The sequence below is a fragment of the Euprymna scolopes genome, chromosome 9 (genome assembly GCF_053919585.1).
Source record: "Euprymna scolopes isolate OS-2025 chromosome 9, ASM5391958v1, whole genome shotgun sequence".
Classification (NCBI taxonomy): domain Eukaryota; kingdom Metazoa; phylum Mollusca; class Cephalopoda; order Sepiida; family Sepiolidae; genus Euprymna; species Euprymna scolopes.
Window position 1 is genome coordinate 71,886,053 of NC_136490.1, and position 12,741 is coordinate 71,898,793.

A 12,741-nucleotide genomic window follows, 5' to 3' on the forward strand; every position below is an offset into this window, starting at 1 on the left:
GGTAGAGCTAACGTAAAAATTTACCCACAAAAAAAACTTATTGGCTTCTGTATAGAGCGACGCTAATCAGTTAATATGTTTAATTGTGTTTGTTTTTTTTTCAGCACGATTGTAATCCGTACAATGCGACAACAATTGATTAATATGTTTAATTTTGTTGTTTTTTAGCAACGCCAATCAGTTAATATATTTAATTTTTTTTGTTTTTTTTTCAACACGATTGTAATCTGCAGAGTGCAACGCCAATCAGTTAATATGTTTAATTTTGTTGTTTCAACATGATTGTAATCTGTAGAGTGCGACGACAATCGGTTAATATGTTCAATTTTGTTGTTTTTTAAGCGACGTCAATCAGTTAATATATTTATTTATTGCAGAAGTGGATTCTGGAATATGCGAATAGTCAGGTATCAGCTAATTAAAATAGGCGGAATTTGAGAAGGGAGAATTTATTATTTTTGGATTGGGAAATGGAAAGTTTATGTTATGTGTATGTATTAACCACTTAATAGTGGTACAAGCACAATATCATAGGAAAATATAGAATTTGACCCAGTCTCATCTGGTAGCGGTAGGAGCACAAAATATTGAGGGAGAAAATGGGAACTTCTTCTTCTGTAGATGTGGGCATTGTGATGGTGTTGCTCATCGGACGTAATGTAGCATTTTATTATCACAAGTGAATGTGGCAGAAATGGTGGTCGTAAATACGTAAGATAGTGGCTATCAGGGAAGATGTATTGAATTTTTATGTGGCATCTGTTGTTGCAAGCCTACTGTGCTTTAGTCCAGATGGGAATTTCTGCAATCAAAATATTATATATGGAGATCATATTGGACCCAACATATAGTAATGCTTTAAAAAGTTAAAAAATAAAATGACTTGTGCGCCACCATCGAGAATCAAAAGCAAAACATTTAGCTTAGGATTTACTTTTTCCTTTGATGTTAATGCTTGAGCTATAAAGACATGTTTGCCGCAAGGCTAAAAATTAAAACATGAACCAATAACTATTACATTACGCAGGCATATTTATAATGCCGTCGTTCAAATTCCAATGGCAAATTCTATTTTTTAAAATTTCACACTTTTGCACCAGTTTTCCTCGGATTAAACCAAATATAAAGTTTTGGATGGGTTGAATGCTCTATATATTAAATTTCATGCCTGCAGACCAAAAACTGACAGAGGAGTTTGGTAGGCAAAATTTTTAAAACAAATATATATACGCATGTTACATGAAAGGGCTGTCCCCTTCTCATGTAAGTAAGAAGACATACTAGATATGTGAAAATTATAATATGATAAGGCTAGAATCGAACCTTGTAGGCAAGTGTTAAAGATAATAGATAATGGAATGTTAGAAATTCAGTCCATTGTTAATTCTATTAGAAATAGTTAAATATTGTTAATTCTATTAGAAATAGTTAAATATTGTTTATGCCGGAAAAAGAGTCGATTGTCTATTCTTTTAGAAATATGGATATTAAATATGTCAGTTAAATGAATGCACAATGCGAGTTAAAATATATTGTTTAAAAATAGGTTCGAATTAGAATTGAGGATTCTTTGTTTGTCAAAAGTGTGTTGGACGGACATGTGTAGAAAACTTGATATAGTCACGTTGGAAAACACACTTCTGATGTCATAAACAAAGGAGATTTCTTAATATAGAAATCTGAGAGTTCGAAGTTAGTTAGTTGATGAGAGAGAGTAAGTTGGAGAGGAGAGTCCCTTAGAAACGAAGGGAGAAAAATAGACCATGTAAATCAAAGTTTTAATTCCTGACACCACCGATCGGGCGATTGAAGAATAAAGAAACCAACTATGTTTGTAACTGTTTGTCTCGTGTCGTCATTCCTTACAACAGAAAAGGTAAATGTGTTTATCATCATCTTGCAACGAACTCTTGTACAACCCTTCCAAGTATCATACGCCTCCTCCATCACAAGTATTGTCTCCCCTCTTCTAATATGTGTTAACAAGAATTATCCCAGTCTGTATAAATGTCTCTCTCATCACCATCGTTATTCGTGTATTATATGTACCCCGTTATATATGCCCCGTTATATATGCCCCGTTATGTCCCCAATATGAACCCCCTGCTATACAACATGCATACATAAATATAGAAAGAGGTTTGTGGTTACAACAACCTTTTTAAACAAATATTACGCAAGTATAAATCATGTAGAATATCTGCATGAATATAATTATACGTAATAGTTAACTAAAGATAATCATCCCAGAGGAAAACCGCAAAATCTAAATAAGGAATTAATTAAAATGAATGTTTCAAAGAATATGCAAATTAGCTAGATCTTTTGAAGATGAATGATATTCCACAACCCATATCTAACAAAGTTGTATTTTCTTTCTAAATAAATATAAAAAAGGGTTTTTAATATGAATGTCAATACAAACACAAAAAAAAAAGATCTAGAAGTATAGTTAATTCAGTCAAATACAGCATTTATGAGATTATATATATATATATATAGAGAGAGAGAGAGAGAGAAAGAGAAAGAAAGAGAGAAAGAGAGAGAGAAAGTGAGTTTACACACTTGCAACCTTATTTCGGTGAGATAACTTTCTCAGAGCCGAAATAATTATGAAAATAAATTCAGACAATATGCAGATAAGAAAATAAACCAATAACAAAACAAATTCAAAGGCACACGTTCACACACGTAGACACACATAAACACACACACACACACATATATATGTGGGGAGGTATATATACATATACATATATATACATATATATATATATATATACATATGTATGAATACATATGCATGTATATACATATATATATATACACACACACACACACATATATATATATATATATATATATATATATATATATATATATATATATATATATATATATATACATGGAACAATCATATTGACACACCGGTTTTTGCCAGATTAGCGAAGTTGGGCTTAGCCAGTACCAGATGGGTGACCATTTGTGAAAGCTACGTGTTGTATGTATTCCGCCGATTTGTAGAACTTTTCAGGTTGGTATATGGGAGTGCATAAATTCACTGGGAGATATTCACCCCCAGTTTCGTTAAGATATGTATCTAAGAGAATGAAACTCTGGTTGTTGTAAAAACCCGCGATCTACTGTATATTCTGTCCTGTGTCGTATTTTAGTCAATTAAAAATTTGAATATGGTCCATTTTTTCTTCATTATATATATATATATATATATATATATATATATATATATATATATATATATATATATATATATATATATATACTTCAGAATAATAAAGAAATTCACTGGTATGCAAATCCGGTGATTATCGATTTTACAAAATATTATTGGATGTAATATTTTATATAAGACAATTCCAGCAAAATAAAATTGCTCAATATACAAGATAGAGCAAATACGTTGGCGCATATATATATATATATATATATATATATATATATATATATATATATATATATATATATATATATACGAAGGGCGTTCCAAAAGTAATGCCTCCTATATTTCTTATTCTACCTGAGTGGATCAGAGGGGATTGCAATTTCCATCATTATGGTAATTGAACTTAGGCATTCATGACCTGCAAGTTTCTTCTCTTCGTTGCAGATACTGATGGCGTGAAACTCTTCGAAAGCAACTTCTGTTATGGTCGTGCATCAAAAGCAGAGATGTGTCATTGAATTCCTAGAAAGTGCATTGAGGATAGTGGTGGCTATGTATAAAAATAAAATCTCGAGCACAAAAGGTCGTTCATTCTTATGATACTACTCCTGTCTTCGTAGCCCTTCAATTTTTTTAGTTATAAACATTAAGGAGCTTTAATTTTGGCATGATCCTCATATGACAGCATGCTCTGGACACCCATGCACAGCCATCGTTCATCATCAGCAAAAGTACATTGCGAATGATGGTACTTATGGAAAATCATCAATTCTGGAGTACAAAATATCCCTCGTTTTAATAGTACCCCTCCCGTCTCCATAACTCTTTTATATTTTTGATTAAAAATAGGGCGCTTTACTTTTGGAACGACCATCGTATATATATATATATATATATATATATATATATATATATATATATATATATATATATATATATATGTACACATTTTTCAAATTTGTTTTGTAAATATTTTTATACTCTATAAGCACAGTTTTACTAGATTTAGTCTGAACATTTTTATGTTTTCATTAAAGGTGTCTCCATATTAACGAACTTGTCAAGTATATTTAAATTCATTTTTAATTCATTTTAACTTTAATTTCTTTCTTTTTACTCTTAATCTTTCACTATAATTCTAACTATATATAATCTACATTTCTCCCCCACCCCCTCCCTATTTCTTCTTTTTCCTTTTCTTCCCTTTTTTTTTTTTTTTTTTTTTTACAAAGGCATCACCACATTATCAAGGCCAAGAGGCCACTCAAGGATAAGGGTTAAAGAGTGTACAGTAGAAATTGGTCAATATAGTAATCATTAGTAATGAAAATTTGGTAAATTTAATAACTTATATGGAACGGCTCATCAAGAACTTATTTACTTTAGACTTGAACACAACCATATTGTAGTCAGCCGGAAAGCAGGAAAACGGAAGACAATTCCACAGGCGTGCAGTTCTAAGAAAGAAGCTTTGTTCATGGAATCTACGTTTAGGTTTAGCCACAGATAAAGAGTGGGGGAAATTATTGATAGTGTTTACAGCTAGACGAGTGTTTCTTGTGAAAGTTTGGCGAGGGGGGACCAAAGATTGAAGCTCAGTTGAACACTTTCCATGAAAATAACGATACATCAGAGACAAACTCGCAACATCTCTTCTGTGAGATAGAGGTTGCAAGGAGGAGAAAAGGACATCTCCTACGAGGCTACGAAGTCTATTTTGAACTCTATCAAGGCAGGACAAGTCCTTTCTAGCAGCTCCTGCCCAGATGTGGCAACAGTATTCCATCCTTGGACGTACCTGGCTCTTATATAGGTAGAGAATAGCATCAGCAGTGAGATATCTACTGGATCGATAGAAAGATCCCACCATTTTTCCAGCGGCCTTGGCAACAGATTTGATATACGTGTTCCATTTAAGATCAGGAGTAATGGTCAAGCCCAGAAGCTTGTCAAAACTTGAGGCCTCCTGAAGACGAGAGCCATTCATTTCAATTGATGACAAATGTGGATTAGAATGTTGATGATGTAAAGAGAGAAGCTTGGTTTTAGATGCATTAAAAGTAACCAGCCACTCCTTTCCCCATTGTACTACGTGCTCAAGATCAGAGGAGAGAGAATTGGAGAGAACTTGGTCGTTTACTGTCTTAGATGTGGTACCATAAATGGTAGTGTCGTCAGCATAAATGTCTACAAATGATGTAAGGATATGATTTGGAAGATCATTAATGTAGATCAGGAAAAGAGTTGGGCCCAGGATGGATCCCTGAGGGACACCGGCATTAATACTGTGAGCTTCTGATTTTTGCCCCTCAACTACTACTCTTATGAACCTATCAGAAAGAAATGATTTAATAATTGAGAAGACTTTTCCAGCTATACCATAGCTAGCGATCTTATGAAGTAAACCTTTATGCCATACCCTATCAAAGGCTTTAGATATGTCAAGAGCAATTGCTCTAGAAAGATTGCCACCGTCGAGAGATTTGCTAATCCTATGCGATATAACTGTAATGACATCTGCTGTAGATCTAGCAGAACGGAAACCATATTGAGTGTCACTAAGAAGGTTATTTTTGTTGAGATGTTTGATTACTTCTGTATTTAACACAGATTCTAGCAACTTACTCATGACGCACAGGAGACTTATTGGCCTGTACTGAGAGGGGGATGAGCGATCACCTGAATTCTTAAATACAGGGCATACTGATGAGGTTTTCCAGGGAGATGGGAAACTATTCTCCTTAAGACAACGTTTAAACAGTTTTGTAAGTATGGGCGCTAATTCAGGTTAAAGTTTTTTGAGTACTATAATTGGAATACCATCAGGGCCAGTTGCTTTACTCGAATCAAGGTTTTTGATTAGCTTGGCAACATCACGTACAGATATACGTATATCACATAGCGTGTTTTCTGATACAGGAGGAAATATTGGGGGTTGGCGGTCTTGGTCGCAAAGGGTAGAATTTGCTGCAAAGTTCTTGACAAAGAGTTTGGCTTTGTCTGATGCTGACGAGATTACCTCAGGTCCATTGATAATAGTTGGGATGGAGCACACGCTTCTGTTCAGGATTCTGTTTGCTATTTGCCAAAACTGGTGGGAACCAAGCCGCTGCTCAGCTACTTTGGACTTAACAGATTGAGCATACAACTCTCTTGCGTTCCTTATTACTTTCTTACAATGGTTGCTGGCAGTCCTGAAAACGGCTTTAGTTTCCATACATCTATTACGTTTGAAGCAGTGGAAAAAGTGATTTCTGTGCGCAATGGCAGCAGCACATTCTGGAGAGAACCATGGCTGGCTGTTAGGTTTTTGCTGAAACTTTTTAGAGGGTATGAAATGGTCAATACCTACAATTAACCATTCAGTTAGGTCTAATACTATAGAGGACACATCCTTTTTAAACATGGAATGCAGAGGTAGATCAGATATAAATGTACGGAAGCTATCCCAGTCAGCCTTAGTGTATCGATATACTGTACGATGAAGAGGTACATCTGGGGACTTATTACATTTCATTTTTATCTTAATTGATACAACAGAGTGGTCGGAAGATCCAAGAGGCGACAGAACAGAAACTGAACATAGTTCAGGGCAAGTTGTGAGAAAAAGGTCTAGTAGGCTCGCATACTGGCCATCATTATCGGGCACACGGGTAGGTTCCTGAACAATCTGAGTGAGGTCATAGGCAATGGAGAAATCATGACAGAACCTCCCCTCATCATCGGTCTTGTTTGAGTGGGTCAACCATTCAACGTTGTGAACATTGAAGTCTCCACATACATGAATGTTAGCTGAAGGATAAGTAGAAAGGACTTGGTCAATTTTCTCAGATATGCTTTGAAAGATAGTAACTCCACTGTTGTGGGGGCGATAGAGAGTAAATATAAATGCAGTAGTGTGAGCTAAAGCAACCCGGAAGCACATATAGGGTAAGTTAGGATCTTCCCTGGAGATGTCCCTCCCACATGGAAAGCTATCTTTAATATAGGCACATATTCCATGTCCATGGCGATCTTGGGGGTCAGATTTAGAAGTTAAGTTAGAGTATCCTGAAATTGCAAACTCATCTAGGGAAATAGCCTGTCCAATGCCAGTTTCACTTAAAAATAAAAGGTCTGGTTTAGTCTCCTGTAATTGGGTTTCAACCTCTGGAAGGTTAGAACGAAGACCCCTGATGTTGGAGAAGGAGACATGGTAGTAGGGGTCTACGTTGGAAGTTGGGGAACCGGGTTTAATCGTGTATTTTTTCTTGAAACTTGTCATGATGAAATTTTGGAATTTGTGGACTAGGTCGACAGATTTACTTAGAGCAGGACAGAGAGGGGAAATTAAGAGAGAAAAAGAAACGAAGAATTTTTTATTTTTTTTTATTTGTAGTTAATGATAAGGTAAAGCCGTAACAATTACCCACTAGTATGGCATCGAGAGGCCCCACCAGAAGCTACTGCATGGTCCAGAATCCATTCACCAAATGGCAATACAGCAGCCCCAGTACTTTGCACCTGCTGATAGGACAGCCTCCTTAGTGGTTAATCCAAGGTTCGGGTCCCTGACTATCAGGCGGATAACGTCAGCCCAGACAAAACGTTTACCTCCAGCACCCTTACTAGTGACATGGCTACAAGGATAGACATAGAAACAGAAAATTTCCGCCATCTCAGCCAACTGTTCGCAAAAATACTGCCAACCTAGAAAACCTTCCACCCCTTCTTCTCCCCTCTCTACCCACCACTTACAATTTTTGTTTTTGATGCGCATTTGTAATTTTAAAGAATCTTTTATTTGACTTGAATTGTCTGAAGAAATCGACAGGATAATATTATTGTCCTGTCGACTGAAACAATTTGTAATGATTTAAGTAAAAAAAAAAAAAAAAGGCCGGAGGTTGAAATAATTTAGCTCTACTACAGTATTGAGCACTTTTCCACTGTTTTTAATCAAAATACCTCCTAATATATATATATATTGTTATGCATTATATATATATATATATATATATATATATATATATATATATATATATATATATAAATGTAAAGTTGGTTCGTTCTAAAAGAATAAAACCATATTTCTACGTTACCAATTTATTTGAAATTTTCAGACAACCCATTTTTAGAGTCGAGGTATGTTTTTATGTTATTAAAATAAATTTACCTCGCGAATTATTAAAATTAAAATATTAAATAAAATAAATATATTTTTTTAACCGTTACTGCGAATCTGTTCTGTTGATAAAACTGAACTTGCGGTTCGATTTATTTCACAGCTACGAATTGACGAAAGATTTAATTTTCTGTTAACTCGATAAGTAAAAAAAAAAAAAAACATAATTCATTTGTTTATCTTCCAAATTTTTTAATTTACACATTTTTTCTTTATTATATAAGGCCAAAAAAAAAGTTTTTCGCTTGCTTTTTGAGTTTTTGTATTGTTTTTCGATATAAGATTGATTGGTAAAGTACAGTTTATTTTTGTCCGCGCTATTTTTTAAATCGTATTTTCAGCACCATCCCCACCCCATGTTAAGAATGGCTTTTTAAATATTAACGTTATTATTACAACACGGATAAATAATAGAATAATAACGTTATTTAGAAAGCCATTCTTAACATGGGGAGGACGTTTTGTTACTATTCTATACTTTCACCTAACAATTTAATCACCAAAAGATGGTACTTATGCAGAGAAGATACCGTGCTGAAATAACGCTATTAAAAAAAAACATAATTCATTTGTTTATCTTCCAAATTTTTTAATTTACACATTTTTTCTTTATTATATAAGGCCAAAAAAAAGGTTGGTCGTTTGCTTTTTGAGTTTTTTTTTTTTGTTTTTCGATATAAGATTGATTGGTAAAGTACAGTTTTTTTTTTGTCTGCGCTATTTTTTAAATCGTATTTCCAGGCAATTACAGTTTTATTATATGTTTTTTATTCAATTGTAAGATTAAAATACACCCTCCCTTCCCCATGTTAAGAATGGCTTTTTAAATATTAACGTTATCATTACAACACGGATCAATCTCTGCATGAGTACTGTACTGTCACCTAACAATTTAATAAACAAAACATGGTACTTTTGCAGAGAAGGTACCATGATGAAATAACGCTATTAAGAAAGCCATTCTTAACATGGGAAAGGGAGAGTGTTCTGTAACTATTTTATATTTTCACCTAACAATTTAATAAACAAAAGATAGTACTTATGCAGAGAAGGTACCGTGCTGAAATAATACCGTTATTTAAAAAGCTATTCTTAACATGGGGAGGGAGTTTTGCATCTATTCTAAAATATGAATACTTTTTCTTTATTAAAGAAATTGGGTACTCGTGCACTTATTGATCCGTGCTGAAATAATAACGTTTTTATTTAAAAAGCCATTCTTAACATGAGGAGAAGAGGGTGTTTTGTAACTATTCTGGACTTTCACCTAACAATTTAATAAACAAAAATTAAACTTAAGCAGACAAGGAACAGTACTGAAGCATTAACATTATTTAGAATACAATTGAATAAAAAAAAAAAAAAACTTTAATTAAACTTGGAAATACGATTTAAAAAATAGTACGGATCGGTAAGTGCATTAGCACCATAAATTTGTCTAATTCTTAATTTCTTATGTTATTGGGGAAAAAAAAAAAAAAGGTAAATATGAGGAATTACTCCACCCTCGAAAATTCCTTTAAAATTACCACTCCTATAGGTTTTCGGGGTCGCTGAAAACGAAAATAATCTTCATAATTAAGGCAAACGAGTAGTTTCCAAGATATGAAGAAATGTTAGTTTAAAAAAGTGAAGGATCACTTTTCTATAACAATTTAACGTAAAATGATCACCCACTTTGTGGCCACGATTTTTGGGGTGGGGGCTTTCTTTCTACCCTTGGAAAATCCTTTAAAATTACCTGCTTAAATTGGTTAGAGGGGCGGGGGGGGGCGGCCGCCAACCCCCCCCCCCCCCACACACACACAGAAAAATGCCCCTCTCTCAGCTGGCCAGAAAGTGGGTGCTCATTCTAAGTTAAATTTAAATTGAAAAGTGATCACCCACTTTTCGAAAAAATAATTTCTTCATATCATGAAAACTTTCTTTTTGCGATGGAAACGGTTTGCAGATTCGTTTTTAGTACACTGAAATCTACAATAAAATATTTCGTTATATACGAACATAAGACAGGCCTTAAAGTAAAATAATACCGGATTTTTGGGGCAGATTTGCCATTTATCCTCAAACCAGGTAATCACTAAAAGGGACTCTTACAAGTCGTTACCTGTATTGATCAAAATTTAAAACCACTGATTATATGTCAGCCTACATCACAGTAACATATATTGAGTGAGTTCCTAACAGTATTTTGTATAGATTTTTGGTTTAAACTCATTTTCCCAAAATTTCCCGTGTTCGATACAGTCTGCCGCCATTTATATTTTTCAAATATACCGATAAACACTGCATGTTTTTGAACTGATTAAACATTATACATTACATAAAAACACTACAATCTTATCCAGTTAGGTAGAATATTTACTTTTCTTGCCTTTGATAACATTTATTTGTTATATATTCATTTTTTGACAACTTCTTTGTATCTGTTAATACAAACCCTTTTCATTTAATGTAACGTTTAGTCAGCTCGAAAAACAGTGTTTATCGGTGTATTTGAAAGATACAAATGGTGGCGGACACTGTTGATTATGTTAAGTTTGAGAAAGTGAGTTAAAACTAAAAAACTATACAAAATACTGTCACAAACCCACCGATTATGTCAGCCTATGTCATGGTAACATATTCGGTGGGTTTTTGACACTGTATTGTATAGTTTTTAGTTTTCAACTTAATTTCCCAAACTTAACGTATTCAACAGTCTGCAACCATTTCTGTTTTTCCAGCCGATTAAACATTTTACCTTACATAAAAACACTAAACAATTATCCAGTTAGGTAGAAATGTAACTTACCTTACCTTTGTTTTCATTTGTTTTTGGACAACTTTTTCGAATCTATGTATAGTAACCCCCCCCCCATCACTCAAATATTAACTAACTCACATTTTTGTATACAGAAAGAAAGAAAAAAAAAATTTAGCGTTTCAACGTTAGTTTTATCCACTGATTGTTGGTCGAGCCCAAGCCATGATTGACGGTAATCCTGAGGATCAGGATCCAATTCTGCAAGAGTATCACTTTTTTCATTTTTTTTTTTTTTTTAGAGTGGATTGCTGTACTAAGAATATAAGAAACATGCATTTTCTCTTTTTATTCCAATTTTCCATTACACCAAATTAAGCCACAGCAATGCGTGGCAGGGTACAGCTAGTATATATATATATATATATATATATATATATATATATATATATATATATATATATATATATTTAATGCATAACAATGTGAAGAAATAATTCAGTGTAACATAATATAAAGAGGAAATTAAGTCTTATATGAAAGACGCGGATCGTTTGTGGTTGCTTTATGTCAAATAACAAAAGCAACTGTTGTTAGAAAATTAATTTGAATGTGTTTTATAAATAAATTGTAAATAGTTCATTCAAACGAATATTATTGCACTATGAATGTTTTTCAAGAATTGATTTATTTTATCAAAAAATGTAACATTTTTCTCCATATCTTTGAAGACCATGTACGCTAGTAGTGTTTAGTTCTAAATATGTATGATTAAATATGATTAGAAACTGCTTTAACTTTTTAAAATCGTAAAATGAAAGAGAAAATTAAAATAGGAAAAAAGTTCCAATCTTACCTCACCTTTTTCATGTATTTTTAACTTTATACTGATTTTACAATATTTTCAACTTTAAACTGATCTCACTTTTGTAAGTTGAAAGTATATTCGAATACTTTTTCTGGCGATAAAACACAAGTCTCATATGTTTCCAGCTGTTCACTGTAGACATTAAATAAACATGTGAAACCAATGATGCATACAGTTAAACCCTGTGACTGTTTGCTGAAAACATGCATTTGATCTGAAATTTGATTACAAGGTCACTCAATAATTTCAGTACTTGGGTGCATGTTAAAATAAATTTTCATATTTCAAAGCTATATTTTACTATACTAATTGCTAGACTATTTCTGAAAAATTGATAAAACAGCTAATTTTAGTTTGATGGTTTAAGTAGAACATAAAGGTTGGTAAGATTTATTTAGAAGAATACTCATCCCAGGATGGATAAATTTAATTTCCTAAACAGAATACTTTAAAAATAATTATAGAATCCTTCTTACAATGTTAATCAAAATCCATTATATAATTTTGATTCTAAAAAATGTTTCAGTTTTAAGGTTTAAACTTAAGACATCATAAAAAGAAATTAAAATTCAAGGAATTATATTTAATTGATATATAATAACTATGAATCGAAATCGAAGCAAATCTAAAATATGAGGATTTTGAAATGGGAGATTGTGCCCATGTTATGCCTTCAATTCTTTTGCCACTTTGCGCAAAGGGCATGTCAGATTATTGAATTTCCTTTCCTGCAGTCTCAGTTTTCTTAGATTTATGAAAGGTTCTATGTTATTTTTTGTCAT

The 12,741-nt window shown here is 33.1% G+C and overlaps 1 protein-coding gene across 2 annotated transcripts in view; it reads right to left on the reverse strand.

Annotated features, from left to right (window-relative positions):
• The window catches only part of LOC145284706 (uncharacterized), a 2,222,015-nt gene extending 2,209,907 nt beyond the window's left edge, over positions 1 to 12,108 (reverse strand). The window contains exon 1 of one of the 2 annotated variants that reach the window (XM_080133597.1): positions 11,953 to 12,108. The gene's annotated coding sequence lies outside the window, so the exon portion shown is untranslated. The remainder of the gene's footprint in view (positions 1 to 11,952) is intronic. The other variant, XM_080133600.1, reaches the window with a different exon arrangement.
• Positions 12,109 to 12,741: the final 633 nt, after the last annotated feature.